This window comes from Saimiri boliviensis, chromosome 2 (genome assembly GCF_048565385.1).
Source record: "Saimiri boliviensis isolate mSaiBol1 chromosome 2, mSaiBol1.pri, whole genome shotgun sequence".
In the NCBI taxonomy this organism is placed as follows: Eukaryota; Metazoa; Chordata; class Mammalia; order Primates; family Cebidae; genus Saimiri; species Saimiri boliviensis.
Genome location: NC_133450.1, coordinates 119,523,103 through 119,539,420, shown reverse-complemented (window position 1 = coordinate 119,539,420; position 16,318 = coordinate 119,523,103). Strand labels below are relative to the sequence as shown.

The window sequence follows — 16,318 nt, the reverse complement described above, 5'->3', positions numbered from 1 at the left end:
AGCACCATTCACAATAGCAAAGATGTGGAATTAGCCTAAATGTCCATCAATGACAGACTGGATAAAGGAAATGTGGTACATATACACCATGGAATACTACACAGCTGTAAAAAAAGAAGGACAGCATGTCTTTTGTGGGAACATAGATGGAGCTGGAGGCTATCATCCTTGGCAAACTAATGCAGGAAGAGAACACCAAACACCACATGTTCTCACTTATAAGTGGGAGCTAAATGATAAGAACTTACGAATACAAAGAAGGAAACAACATCACCCAAGTATTAGGCCTAGTAGTTATCTACCAGTAGGAGAAGGGAGAGGAACAGAAAAGGTAACTAGTGGGTACCGGGCTTAATACCTGGGTAATAAAATAATATGTACAACAAACCCCCACGGCATGTGTTAACCTATGTAACAAACCTTCACATGTACCCCCAACCTAAAATACAAGTTAAAAAAAAAAAAAAAGTAAAAAAGCACAAGAGGAAAAAAGAATTAGCAGGAGTGAATACTCTTAACTGAGAGCTCCTTGGTCTAAAATTCTTAATTGATTGCTGTAGGCCTCACTGAGCCACGGTACTTTTCATGGCCCATTCTAACCATTTGAAATGACTGTTACACGTGTTCATACTTGGTGAATTAAAATAATCAATACCACCCTTCAAACTGCTTTTCTTATTTCTTTGAAAAGTGGAAATGAAATTTTTCTACAGTGAGTTGTTCAGGAGAGTCTATTTAGCCTCTATTTTGACGCATGGATCTATTTCAGTAGGTATAGTCAGAAAGAGGATCCCAGCTGGAGTTGCTCAGAGAAGTGTAGCTCATTAATTAATTCACAAATATTTATAAAGTGCCTGCTATGAGCTGGGTGCTGGATTGAATAACCTTACAAATCCCTTCTGATCTTGAGATTCTCTAATTCCAGAAGAACGGTAATATGAAGAATTCACTGGATTTTGTAGAGTGGAGACAAGAAGGGATACCTTTCTATATCGTGTTAGTGAAGAATTAACAGTAGGACAACATTGGCCTGTCCTGGTGGGGGTGAGTAGGTCTCTCCAGCAGAACAAGAGAAACTCTCCAGAAAACTGTAGGAGACATGCGGTGGGATGGGTAGTCTGGGCCAGCTTATTGGATGCCCTTGAAAATCAGGCAGGAATCCTACTTTGGTGCTAGAGACAAGAGAATGTCATTGTCATACTCCTGAGCTTGGGAACACTGTGAAGAACATAGTTCTTAGGGTGAGGAATCAGTGGCCACTTGTGAAAATGAATCTTTCTTCTCATTATACAGCCAAGTGAACGAGAATGAACATTTCCAATTAGAGAACAAAAGTTACCTCCCGGTGGCCTAGATGCACAGCACAGAAACAGGAACAGGAGGCATTTCTCTCCCCTTTCACAGTTCTCATTTTCTGTGTAAACCTCCCGTCTCAGATCTGTGATGATGTGGTTTGCTAGATGTTCCCAGAGCTGCTAATAAGATGCAGCTATAATCTATGCACTTGATAGCCTTCACTAGAAACCAGACTTCTCTCCTAAACCCCTGCATTTCCTGGGTGCCCGCAGGGGCTGAGCAATTGGTCTGAGAGTGCCACAGGGACAGGGCAGTCTCCACCCAGTCAAGTCATCACTACCCGTTAGGCCTTCAGGGAATGGAGGGAACCCAGGCCTTTTGCTGACACAAAGTCAGAATAAGCAAGAAAAAGCCATGCAGGAAAGGAGGCAAGAATGCCTGAAGACAAAAATAGTTTGAGAACAAAGAAAAGAAATCCAGGGAGAGATTTAATTACATAAAGGGCACCTGACCAAAAACATAACCAAGCATTTCTGTTCAACATCACAAAAGACGTAACAAGAACTAAGCGGACTTAGAGGGTAGCAGAACCAGAGATTATCTTCACAGGTGAGCTTGCTTCTTAGTGATGGAGTTTAGGATCCATCACCCCAAAATATAACTATAGCAAACAAGAATATGCCACTCCAAAATATTCCTCTTTGGCATAAGGATTATTTTGAGCTGATTATTTTGAGAAACTGCAGACACAGGAGAAGCTCTGATAACAGAGTAGAAGTTACTCTTTCCTAAGATAAATTTACATCTGTAAAGGAAATCTCCTCTTCTCAGAGTGTCTCATTCTCCCACCAGGAAGACAGGGATAACTAAATCACTAGACTTTTATCAGTGGAGAAGGTACCACTTACATCTACGTAACAAATCCTACCCCTGTTTACTGTCCTTTTCCTGGCCTTCTCACTATAACCTGCCTTTCCTCACATCCTTCTTTCTTTATCTCAGCAAAGGATTAAATAGTCTGAAGTCAAAGCCGCTTCTCTGAGATTAACTCTTGGAGATTTACTCTTGAAGATCTCCCTGACTTCTATAATACAGGAGGTATGCATGTTATTGAACTTCTGTTTTGTTACTGGAAGTCCATGAAGAACTGTGAAAGGTAGAGAGAATATTATATTTTCTCCCTTATATTATATAACAAGCAAGGCCTATTAATAGGTAGGTGATCTAAAGATATTGTGAGTGTGAAATCAACCTCTTTGAGTCATTAAAAATAGCTCCAATAAGTATTTTCCTAGAAGTGGACTAAGAAATGACTTACTGGAAGACAACAGGGTGCAATAGTCAGCCTTTCCAGGTCTTTCCTAATAAACAGTTACACACACAAACACACACACACACACACACACCTTCAGCTGAATTAAATGTAAATGAGTTTAATTGAGCAATGAACAATTCATGAATTGGGCAGCCTCCTGAGCAAGAGTAAGCTGAGAGATTCCAGCACAGCCATGCAGTGGAAGATTTATGGACAGAAAAAGGGAAAGTGACGTACAGAAACAGAAGTGAGGTACGGAAACAGCTGGATTGGTTACAGGTTGGTTTGCCTTATTTAAACATGGTCCAAACAGTTGGCTACACTTGATTGGCCAAAACTCGATAATTGGCATAAGTGTAGGCTACAGTCTGTTTACACCTCCACTTCTTATAGTTCACAAGGTACAGAGACACCTTTAGGCCAAACCTAAAATATGTAAGGAGGCAGCTTTAGGCTAAACTTGATCTAACACAAGTAATTATATCTTTTTTCTTACTTGAGTTGAATTCATTTAGCCCAAATTTATTGAGAAAGGTTAACATGTGGGATGGTTTTTGTGTGAGATCTCATCCTTGTACATTCACTTTCTTACTCCCTATGCTTGAGATTTTCCCAGTTGCCCAACTGTCTCCCTCCAAAACCCCGTGTTGGACCACTCCAGGTCTCAAGAAATCTGCCCTTCTTTCATGTTCTGCACACAGCCTTTGCTCTATATTTATGCAATTTAACAGAAACTGTTTTTGTAATTGTTGGCCAAGTATGGTTTTTTAATCCCAATTTGTTGCCAATTCAGTAAAGCAGAGGCAATATTTTCTACTTTGTCATTTCCCCTAGGGTTCTGTGTATGACGCTGCAGTCTAGCAAATTTTTATTGGTTGAGAGCAAAAGAAATATCAACTACGTTGTATATATGTAATTTAATATTTATTGAGCATCTACCATGTGTGAAGCACTTGAAAGTCTTTGTTTAGCAATGCTCTTGAACTCTAGCACCTTTAGAAAACAGCTCATAATGCAAATTAAGATTTTGTTAACCAAGTGTTTTGTTGCAAGCAAGTTGGTGATTTTTGGAGCATGATCGCATATAAGTAACTGATAAACAGAATTTAGAAAACAGATTCTTGAATATTGAAAGACTGAGTTGTAGAAGAAATTTTATTTGAAAATTGAGCAGACAAAATCTTGATTTTAAAAGACAACATCGGAGAGTATTGTGTATGCACTGCATACATAACATGTCTGTCCTGACACTTGCATTATGTAGATAACGGGAGACTGGTGAACCCAAGAGAATGACAGTGTTGCTGGTTTAGGATCAACAGTCAAATAAGCACAGAGGATGGGAGCAGTGTCTCATTCCTGAAATCACAGCACTTTGGGAGGCCAAGGCAGAAGGATCGCTTGAGCCCAGCAGTTCAAGACCAGCATGGGCAGCATACAGAGACACTAACTCTACAAAAAATTTTTTTGAATTAGCCGGGCATGGTGGTGTGCACCTGTAGTCTCAGCTACTTGGGAGGCTCAGGTGTGAGAATCACTTGATCCCAGAAACTCAAGGCTGCAGTGAGCTGTGATCATACTCCTGCACTCCACCCTATGCAACAGAGTAAAACCTTATCTCGAATTTTTTAAAAAAAGGACACATTGGTAGGATGCCTTGTTGTCTAAGACTTTTGGTGCCAAATTGTTATGCAGAACTAGGAACTTACAAGTAAATTCTCAGAATTGGACTGTTTTTAGAACAAAGAATAGAAACATTTGATTGTGGTCTTGATTTTTAAAAATCCATCTCTGTAGGCATCATTCTTTGGAAATACAGCAATTTAAAATTTGCCATACTTATTTAAAGAAAAAACAATGACTATTAAGAAGAGCATGGCAGTTTCTCCATTAATCTTGTTTTCTCCATTAAGCAACAAAGGAGGATACTGGGGTGATGAGGTTAAAACTTCATAACCAAGCCATAATCATTGTTTTGTTAGTGAGGATTTCATAGCTTACATTAGTTGCAGTCAAAATACCTCAGAAGGGCTAAGCTTACTGTGATAAAACTGTAGAATATTCTAGTGTCACATTATAAATGGATTACAATTGCACAATGACTTAGAGTACAAATACCCAACAATGACAGGAAACATTTCATCATCAATGATTCAGAGGTCCTTAAGAATTTCATAATACTCTAGAGTTATGCTACTTCTGCTTGAATCTTGAAAACCTGGACATTTAAAACAATTTTTTCATTGAGGTGAAATATACATGTATATTACCATCTTTCCCATTTTAACTGTAAAATTCAGTGATAATAAATACATTTACGTTCTTTTTCCTCTGCTTCATCCATTCCCTCCCTCCTCCTCTCCCTCTTCCCTTTCCTGGCCTTAATCTACCCTCTATCTTCTTAAGATCCACTTTTTTAGTTCCTGCATTTGAGTGAGAATAATGCAGTATTTCTCATTCTGTGCTTGGCTTAGTTCACTTAACATAATGGCTTCCAGTTCCATCTATGTTGCTGCAAATGACAGAATCTCATTCTTTTTTATGATTGAATACTACTCCATTGTGTGTATGTACCCCATTTTCTTTATCCATTCGTCCATTGATGAGCACTTAGGTTGATTCCATATTTTAGCAATTGTGAATAGTGCTGAAATAATTATGAAAGTGCAAGTATCTCTTTGATATATTGATTTCCTTTCTTTTGATATATACATAGTAGTGGAACTGCCAGATCACTACAAAAGAAAAAGGTTCCCCTTTTCCACATCCTCACCATTATCTGTTATTGCCTGTCTTTTTGATATATGCCATTTTAAGCTGGGGGTGAGATGATTTCCCATTGTGGTTTTGAGCTGCATTTCCCTGATGACGAGTGATAAAACCTGGACATTTAAACTTTCTGGTTATTTGGACATAATTACAGTCTTATCATAGGTGACAAAATGATTAAAAGACGTAGAATATAGATATCTGATATGCTTGCCCTCTTTTCCAGGAAACAAAAGCTGTCCTCGAGGGTCCCTGTGTGTTTACCTTGTTGTTGTGTAATGATGTGTTGCTATGCATATTGTTATGTGTTGTGTAATGATGTGTTGTTATGTAATGATAATGGTAATAATATTTTAGTCCTTCCAAACTATTTTATCAGTACTTCCCAAATTCTTTTACATCCCAGCACACATGGAAAGCAGTAACATGTAAACAGCACCCTAGAAAAACAGAAAAGGTTACTAGGGCTCTGGCCTTCCACTGCCCATTCTTGCTCTCTCAGAGGTGAGACAGACCTGCCTATATCTCTGCTTACCTAGAACCCATTGGAGTACCTTGGTAGAAAAGGTCTGGAAATGCCGTTTTGGGGCCTCCTCATCCGTGGTCCTCTAACTATCATGAAAATGAGTTTTTCTGGTGTCCTTGCACTCACAGAACCCTGCCCTTTGGGTGAGGGAGGGACTCCAGGAACAGAGAGAAGATGAGCAGCCTCACAGAAAGGAGGAGCTGGCATACATTCCCACTTGGAGTGAGCAGAAGTGCCAGCTGTTGTCTTCAGGGAATTTTGCTGACAGTATGAGAATGGGGCGTGATGTCACAGGAACCTGGCTTGGCCAGCACAGCATGGTGTCCAAGGCAGCTGATCTGTTCATCCAGATTGAAACGATCTCTTCCCCTGCTGCTCCCACCCTCCCTTCTCCCTGCCAGTCTCAGTGATAATTGTAAAGCCATGCAGTTCCTTTCAGAAGTAGGCCATGGGAGCCAGGGCTGGGTGTTTCATGGCTGGCATGTGGCAATTATCACCAAGGATGGCTCTGATGACAGCATAATACATGTGGTGTTTTGTGCTAAAAAAGTCAATGCCAGTGGCTGAAAAAGCAAATCTTTCCAGAAATCTGAGCACAGTTTCAACATGACATTGGATCTGTGTAGGCCTTGACTTACGGTCACTTCTCTTCACTCTCAAGATTATTCCTACAAAATAGTCTGTTGACCCAGTCCTTGGGAAACCTGAAGAGAGAACATTCCTCTCTGTTCAGACACTCTTCAGCTCTTAACAGAGGGAGGCTTTATAAGCTGCCGGTGTCAGAGTCCAGAATTTAAATTTATCTGAACTTGAGAGGAAAGTGTTATCCTCAGAATGGAACTTTAAGGAACCTGAAATTCTAAGTTTATAGGAGCTGTGTGACTTTGGGAATTTCAATGAACTTCTCTGACCTTTGGGGTGTGTGTGTGTGTGTGTGTGTGTGTGTGTGTGTGTATGTATATATGTGTGTGTGTGTGTGTGTGTATATATATATATATAGCATCATACTCACTTCAAGATTTGCTAGACTTAACATCTTAATAAACAATCATAAGTAAAATACTTAGCACAAAGTCTGACCCAAGGTAAATGACACAAGACAGCAAAAGTTGTTGTTATTGTTATATGTATAGTTATTGTATATACCACTCTTGCTTTTAGGAAGGGAGCTCTATAAAAAAATTTTTACACAGGCTTACTAAATTCTTTTTGGGACTAACCAATCTCATGACTGTCATACAGATAACTAGAATTATGACAGCAGTTGTAACCTCTTCAAAAATCTTACTAGGTCATGTTGGTGAGAAGACTGAACAAGAAATCTCAAGCAAGAAGAGGCCAATTCAGAACACACACCCCTCTACCACAACAATCTACAGACTCAAATGTTTTCTCAAGACACCAAGAAGCTTAAGTTAAGTATTCTTTTGCTGGAAAAGTTTCTTAAAAAATGATTATAATATATATTTAATGTTGACATTTTTATATCAAAGGCTATAGCTTAACCTTTTATATTATTGAACCAACAAAAATAAGTTAACTTTTCACATGGCATGACTATTTTTATTTATCTAACCATGAATTAGCAACCTGAAAAGGCTTTGCCTTATTCGTTATTCAACATTAAGTTGCTGCTTCTCACTTTGATGTAGGTTATTAATTTATAGACTGCCTTTACCTTAAGTCAACTGATGACAAAGCACAGTTTCAGAAGTAGATTTTGAAAATAAGTAGCTTAAAGCAGGAGAAAATTTGTTGGCTTTAATATTTACTCAATAATTCATTAAAAAATTGAAAAAAATCAAGGGAAAGGAAGTTACTGTTATGCAGAAAAACATCTTCTTTACAGTTCTATTCAATGATTGTTTTCATTAAGAAGTATAATTGCTGCAACTTAGCTCACAATGATGAAGACTTTTGTGTGTTGACTATTACAGAAGGCAGATTAAAAATTTGTTTAGCAATCAGCAGCAGTTTTCCTGTTACAAACTCAGAGAATGTCCAAGATAAGAATGCATAAAACCAAGAGACCAGGTCTAAGCTGTCCCTCCAAATTAGCATTTATATAATGGGACTTTCAAGGAGTTCTATTTTGTTATTAATTCATCTTCCTCCTCCTCCTCCTTCCCCTCCTCCTTTTCCTTTTCCTCTTCTTCTCTTTTTTTTTATGAGGAACACTAAGGCCAAAAAATTACTATGTACGTTTGCAATCATCTTGTCCAGTCATAATTTTACAGATAAATGGCAGTAAAGCCTAGTGGTTATGAGTGGAGGCTAGGAGTCAGTCTTAGTTTGCCTGAGCTCAAATCCTGGCTCGTCTTCTCTCCACCTGTGCAACCTTTGGACAGGTGATTCACTTGTCTGTATTTATTTGAGCTGTAAAATCAATGTTAGAGGCCCTTGAAAGTATTTATAGCATTGAGTTATTATGATAAATAAATGAGGCTTTACATAAGTATTAGCTGTGTTTTTACAAATGGAAGAGCTGAAGTTGTGAGCAGTTAAGGAATCTCTGTAGGTTCCTCAGTTAGTCAGCAGTGGAATCTAAGTCTTATTCCTGTCCGAGACTCCATATTCTACAAGTGAATAGCATGATAGTGGACATAGATCCTTTCTGCCTACACAGCATCCGTTCCTCCTTCTTCTAATAATAGCAACCTAGCGCTTTCTTTGGTGAGCCACCTGACCCAAACTCTTAGTGTATATTCATCAACTTTATGTGGGAGGAGTGCAAGGGTGTCACTCAACCCAAGCCTGGCCAATCAGAGGATTCCATCACACTGGCCGTTCAGGAGGGGAATGTAACTTCGGAGCAGTGAGGTGCCATCCAGGCTGTCTCCTGGAACAATTGGGGGGGAAAAATGCCCTTTTTCCTTTGGGGATGTGACTATTAAGATGTAAGTTCAGATTCCGCTGACCATCTAGGTAAAAGCCTAAGTCAAAAAGAAGCCAAGAGAGGGAATGATAGCTCATAAAAGGAGAAAGAAATATTCCTGATGACATCACTGGAGTGCCTGGATTGAGCCATACCCGAAGGCAGGGGAGATCTATCTTTGGACTTGTCAGTTAGTTCACCCGATAAAGTGGCTGCTGTCACTTACATTGAAAAATACTGACTTACACAAGCATTTTAAAACTATGCCATATAGTTTTCACTTCAGGAACCAGCTTGAGTATTTCCATGTATGAAAATACTGTGAAACCTAAATCTTCCTGTTACAACATAAGAGAAATTTTGGCAGTCCTTACTTCATATTTTGATATTGTCTTGGTTAGGTGAGCAATATTGGGAAGGCAGTATAGGGTGGGCCTGGAGTCAGATCTGAGTTAGAATCTCAAGCCTTCTCCTAGTCATGCCCCTTCTCCTTGGCTAACCACTTATTCTCTGTAAGACTTGGTTATCTCGTCTGAATAGACTTATTGCAAGAGCTCAATAAGATAATGCATGCAAAATACTAACATTAAGAAGAAAGTAATGATTATAATAAAAATGATGAACATTTATTGATGTTAACTGGGTGCTAGACTCTGCTGAGCACTTTAAATGAGTACCTCATTCACTACTCGTGATGACCCTGTGTGGTAAGAGCTCCATTCCTCATTTTGCAGTTGAGAAAACTGAGAGACAGAGAGGTTAAGCAGTTTGTACAAATCTGGACAGCTAGTGAGTGATGGAGCTAGAACTCTTATTTCAGAAGCCAAGCTCATCACCACATTGTGAAATTGCCTCTCATCTTATCCAATAACAATTAGATGTTTAGGTTGTTGCTACTGGACCGATTCCTGAAAAAAATTCAGAAGTCGACTTTGATTTTGAAGAAGAGATTATTTTTAAGAGACAGGGTCTTGCTATGTTACCCAGTCTGGAGTGCAGTGGATGTTCACAGATGCAATCATAGTGCACCACAGCCTTGAAATCCTGGGCTCAAATGATCCTCCTGCCTCAGCCTCATGAGAAGCTCAGTGAAGCAATGATTTTGAAGCAATTAGGCTGAAAGGCTCAGGGATCAATAGTGTGGTCATAGGATCTTCTCTAGAGTAGTTCAGAGAGTCAGGAGTAGAGTTGAGTGAGAAGAAACAACTGTTATTTTGGGAAACTTTTGGTAACCTCTCTGAGTTTTGGCTTCCTCACCTCAAGCCTTCTCCTAGTCATGCCCCTAAAACCATAAAATGGTTTTAACTTATGCCCCAGGTTTTTGTAAGGGTTGAAAGAGATCATTATAAAAAGCACTTAGCAAGTTGCCTGGGGATCATCATTACCATACCATCATCATCATCACCGATATCATCACCAACAACGCCTATACAAACAGGCAGATCTTCGTCTGAAGTTTACATATGCTCACTGAATTTGGTTTTCTTCAGTAATACTTCTTGGTGAACAGACCTTGTCTTCCTAGTTTAAATGAAAAGCAAATCAAAACAAAAACCAAAAAAAAAAAAATGAAAAATCTGCAACCTAAGAGATTCTGTTTATCAGCTGCCTCCTAACAGCAAGCAAAATAGCGGAGGCAGAGCTTCCAAAAAGAAGACTGAGGTGGATTCTGCATGACTATCTTTCCCTACTCCCTGCTCTACATCTCTGCAGTGGACACATCACATAGAGCCCTGAGAAATCACACTGGGAAGACAGCAAAATTTTAGCACAAGAAAGCTTTTCAGTAACTAAAGACCAACTGTGTCTCTCACACAGTTCTTTCTAGACAAAGTGCTCACTGGACCTTGACCCTCCCCAAATGTGCCTAAGTGGTCATTTTTAGGCTCTTGCTTATATTTCAGTGAAATGGTCTGTACTAGGGGTACAGCTCCGTCTCCCCATTTGGTTCATCCAACCTCTTCCAGGTGGCATGTTCACAAACAGAATCCTCCCAGAGGAATTGCTGTCCTTGTCCCCACTTTTCCTTACCACCTCCAGTCAATAGCAGAACAGCAAGGGACAGCACCTTGGCACCCCACTTGTGATAGTTAGACATCTCCTGGTGAGTGCTACTTTGGGACCAACCAACGCTTTGCCTGCCAGGAAAAGTATGAAGATAAGCACTCTTGGTCCTGTTGGGTGGAGCAGAAAGGAGGACTACAGACACTATTTTATGAGTAGTGTGCAGCATCTAACTGGGAGATTGAGAGAAAAGGGGGAACGGAGTCTAGCTGTTGTCAGGAGATGATGTTTTTCTATTCCCTTCATTTTTCTATTCTTTCACCAGAGAGTCACATTTTATTACTGATTAACTACTCCACCCAGGACAGGTATATAACTCCCTTGAAGACAACACCAAGAACAGAGGGTGGACAGTCTTGAAAGTGGTGTTGTGCTTGCTCCTCTTGCTCATCTAACACAGGAAGACAAATCTTGTGGTCTGTCCTGCTTGCCTTGGTGAAATACTTTCAAAATTTACAAGCACTTTATTAGTAAGAATAAATAACATAAATAAAAGTGCCTTACTGGGGGTCATATGCCTTAGAATAAAAGTTAACAGTTTTTGTCTGTTGTCTTTTCATCTCCTTGGTGATGTAAGAATAGGAATGAAAATTTTAAGAAGCTTTGCTGGTGATCCCTTTTACTGTAAAGTTAAATATGTTCATTGTCAAAAATAAGACAATATATAAAGGCATAAAGAGTCAGAGATCACACAAACTATCCCACCATTTAGTGTTGAGATTTTTAAACGTATCAATATACGTATAAACACATATTGCCCCCAAAATCTTATCTTTGTATCCTGCTTTTTATTCAAGATATTCTCAGCATGTTAAAATATGTTAAAACATATAGACACACTTTAACATTTTAAAATTACTTTCTTTTATAGTATTTCATTGTATAGAGGTACTTTACTTCACCAATTCCCTATTGATGGCCATTTAGATTGTCTTCAAATGATTTTAAAATAAATAATTTATCTATAAATCTTGGACCTGATGTTTATTTTCTTAGGAGGTATTCCTAGACTCTTGATCAAACAGTTTTTCCACTTTCAAACTGCTTTGTTAACTGTAACTAAATTAACTTTCAGAAAATCTTTTCCTTTGAGTTAGAATCTCACTCTGTCACTCCGGCTGGAGGGCAGTGATATAATCATGGCTCACTGCAGCCTCAACCTCCTGGGTCCAAGCAATCCTCCTGTCTCAGCCTACTGAGAAGCTGGGACTACAGGTATACCCCACCATGCCCAGCGAATTTTTTGTAGAGACTGGTTGTGCAGGCTGGTCTTGAACTCTGGGCTTCAGGTAATCCCCCTGTCTCAGGCAATCCCCCTGTCTCAGCCTCCCAAAGTGCTGGGATTACAGGTGTGAGGCACCACACCCAGCCTCAAAAGGTTTTAAGAGAATCAAATTACTTTTCACTTTTGCATGGACCAAGGCATAGAGAGATTCAATGTCTTGCTGTAGGTAATTCAATTACTCACCAAGGTGCTTATAGATCCATCTGTTAAAAATCTTAATGTTTTGAAACTAGAGAGACCCACTGAAATCACTTAATCCAAATCTGCCTTTTGTAAAGACAATTTAAAAAGGAAGGTGTGCAATTCTTTTTTAAATTTTTTTTTAGATGGTGTCTCACTCAGTCACCCAGGCTAGAGTGCAGTGGCATGATCTTGGCTCACCGCAGCCTCCACTTTGTGGGTTCAAGCAATTCTCCTGCCTCAGCCTCCTGAGTAGCTGGGATTACAGGGATGTGCCACCATGCCCAGCTAATTTTTTTTATTTCCAGTAGACACAGGGTTTTGCCATGTTAGTCAGGCTGGTCTCAAACTCCTGACCTCAGGTGATCCTCCCCCCTCTGCTTCCCAAAGTGCTGGGATTACAGGCATGAGCTGCCGCACCCGGCCATGGAAGAAAAGTATGTAATTCTTGAACCCAGAGTTATCTCTCTTCAGTCCTTCTTTGAGTTGGAGGATGGTGTCTGCAACTTGACATGATGCCATCCTGCCAATATAATGCTATAAACTCTAATTTTTCTTTAATGAGTTTATATTTTTCTGGCACCGCAAATTCAACCAACCCCACTACGTAGACCACAGACAGGGTACAGACAGGATCTCAGATCTTGTGTCTTAAAACAATTTTTTTTAAACATGGAGATGTTTCTCTTCAAGCCCCTTCTAGACCTAAGATTCAGGAATGCTCTTTAGAAAGTTTCCTTAGAATCCTATGCGGTTAGTAGCTGGCCCTTCCTAATGACCACTAGGCGTCAGAGTTTCCCATCTCTCCTCCAAAGGTGCTGCTTACTCAGTAATTAACTCATTTGCTCAGAGTCATTAGCTCTTATCTAAGGGGACTTCTTTGTCATCATGTGAACATGGCCATTCATGATGCAGAATCCTAGCAGACTGCAACAGGACTGAGTAAGTTTGCCTGTCTCCGAGTTACAGCTTTTCAACAGGGTTCTTCATTGCAAAGACCAAGCTTTAAACCAAGGGGAAAGCAGAAGAAAGACCAATAACCATGCCCTTCACCATTCCCGAGCGAAGCCACAGAGTGCTACTTCCTGTCACTGCACTGCACAGATACTGTACCCTCATTGCTAATGGGGTGCTGGTGTGTGCAGCTCTGAGCACTCTCCCTCATTCATCTTAAGGGACAATGCAGTACTAATGCAGTTAACAACAGGCTCTGAATTCTGTATGTCAGGTAGGTTGAAATAGAACAGCATGTCATCAACCATGTATTATTCAGTGTCTGTCACACACAGGGCACTACACTTAAAGTCCAAAAAAGGATATTTTCATTCATTTGGTCAGTCAACTATTCAAAAAGTATTTTTGAACCTCTGCCAGGCACTAGGAATCCTGTGATGAAGAAAATGGCATGTGGCAAACACACCAGCAGTACAGCTTGAGTAATGCAAGACCACTTTCACACCACATCCAAGTCCAGGCTGCTTGGGCCCTCCTGCCTTAGAGGAAGCTGTGTGGATGGAATTAAAGCCATGGCCCAAGTCTCCCACTCAAAGTGACTTTTTGCCCGCAACCTACGTCATCTTCTTGGAAGAACTTAATGTCATAGACTCATCATTTCCCTACTTCCTTCCCTCCCTACCTGACAACATTCTTGAGAGAAAGAGACAAACAGTAACTCATCTCGGGTAGGGGAGAACTGAGACAGAGAAAGGAGAAGAGTTTTTTTTCAAGTCACATAGAAGAGCAGAGGCCAAACTAAAATTCCAGACTCTATCAGCTACTTTATATGGAGCCCATGGACATGGTTTTCAACCAACACACAGATACATAGATAATAACGCCATATAGAGTTTCTCCCCACCCCCCCCACCTTTTTTTTTTTTTTTTTTTTTTTTAGCACGGGGTCTCACTCTGGTGCCCAGGCTGCAGTAGGAGGATCATGGCTCATTGCAGCCTTGATCTCCTGGGCTCAGGCGATCATCCCACCTCAGCCTCCTGAGTAGTTGGGACTACAGGCATGTGCCACCGTGCCCAGCTAATTTTTTTTCTTTTAGTAAAGACAAGGTCTCACTGTGTTGCCCCTGAGCCAAAACCATCTTCCCACCTCGGCCTCCCAAACTGTTAGGATTACAGGCATGAGGCACGGCGCCAGACCCTAAATAGAGTTTCTTACCAAGGACAGTCACTTAGCAAATATTAGCAGATTGATGAATGAGAACACAACACTTCATTTTGTGAACTAGTTTCTATGAAACATAGTATCCTGAGTATCCTGCCTGTAATGCCTCTGAGAAGAAAAACTCTCATCCTGGAGACATCTTCTCACCTTCCTTTTCTAAAGAAAGACATAATATTTCTCGACAGGCAGTCACTGACTCACCTGGGCAAATGCTTCAGTTGTGATTTCCCACAGCGCATGCCAAGCCTTTGTAGAATCACTTCAACCAGAACAACAGCTGAGTCCCAGTACCTGAAATTCATTTAGATCAACTTAAATTTGTCAAAAAAAAAATCATCATTATCAGATTCTATCTCCCTAAATTTAAAAAAAAAAGAATGTTTTCCATTTGGTTATTTGGAACTTTGCTTAACACTTCCAGAGATTTTTTTGTTGTTGTTATTAAATAATAACATCCCTACAAGATATGGCTAAAACAATGAGACAATGTTCTCAAGACCCACAAAAAATCATGTATCTTATATAAATCTATCTTTATATTCCCATTTTACAGATGCAAATGTACAACACAATATGGTCCTCACTAGGTATAAATGAAGGGCCTATCTGTACTTAGAGATAGTCCAAATTTTAAGTCAAGAGCATTCAGTAGATCAAAACTGGATTTCTTTATTTATTCGCATAGTCACCAAATATTTGTCTCTTCGGTCCCTCCTCAAAAGAAGGAGGGTGCCCACAACTTGACATGGAGTTCATCCACCTTGACATCAGCTTATGTAGCATCCTGAATGAGCCTCTTGTACCTAGATAATACCCAAACAACCCAGATAATGATAATGTGGGTTATTTTGACATCTTTACCTTGGGAATCCAGCGGAGAAGGAGAAAGATTAATCCAAGAAAAGAAAGAAAATATCCTAATTCCCTATTCAATTAATCTTCTCATTAGCTTTAGATGCTACAAATTTACCCATGTTAACTATGAGAACCAGTTACGCCTACAATAACGATATGAACCTGTGATCTACAATAAAGAAGAGCTACAATGAACTAGACCTTAAACTTTAAGCAGTTCTCGCTACATGTCTAGACTTCTGCATAATTTCCCCATTAAGACTGATATGCTTATCAAACGTAAGAAGACTCTTTTTGTGATTTTTGTCATAAGTTCGCTTTTGAGTAAGTTCAAGGTGGTAGTGTACAATGATCACACCTGAGCATAAACGCTACCCTCCAGCCTGTGCAACTTGTCACTGAAAAAAAAAAAAAAAGGCAGTAAAGTAAAAATTTATTAAAAGAAACATAAGACATCCCACGCCAACAGGCAACAATAACCTTTTGTTTGTGATAAATGCACTCTCCATTTTCCTCTCCATAAACACACACTTTAAATAAATCAGAATCGCCCTTTTTTCTACACTTTACTTTGAAGTACTGAGGGAACAAAGTACTATTTTCGAAACAAACAAGCAAGCCTAATAACAGCAAGGACAAAAAAAACACTACCAGCATCTTTATAGTTCATGAGTCTCAGGCCTTCCTTTTCAATCTGCACTGCCAGCCTTCACCCAGTTCTACTCCAGCGTCTTCTTCCTCTTCCTAAGAAATGCTTAGAGAGGCCCTGAGAGCCACATTACTTTCCTTTTTCTGTGACTCCTAATAAGGGAAATGACAGCAATGACTGACTCATCCAACCCAATGCCAGGGCAGCACCTCACCTGACAGCCTTGCACCCGGGCTGCTGCCTCCCCCAGGTCAGTACAGCTTTCATCACCCCAGTCATCTGAAAAACTGAACTGGGCAGCTCATCTCTTGAGTAGCCATTCCACTAC

At 39.9% G+C, this 16,318-nt stretch overlaps 1 long non-coding RNA gene across 1 annotated transcript in view; it reads right to left on the bottom strand.

Moving 5' to 3' along the window:
* Positions 1 to 16,082, bottom strand: part of LOC141582751 (uncharacterized) — a 36,553-nt gene extending 20,471 nt beyond the window's left edge. The window contains exons 1-2 of the long non-coding RNA XR_012515627.1: positions 15,993 to 16,082; positions 14,688 to 14,777 (exon numbers count right to left, since the gene is read on the bottom strand). This is a non-coding gene — a long non-coding RNA (uncharacterized LOC141582751). The remainder of the gene's footprint in view (positions 1 to 14,687; positions 14,778 to 15,992) is intronic.
* Between the last annotated feature and the right edge of the window lie 236 nt (positions 16,083 to 16,318).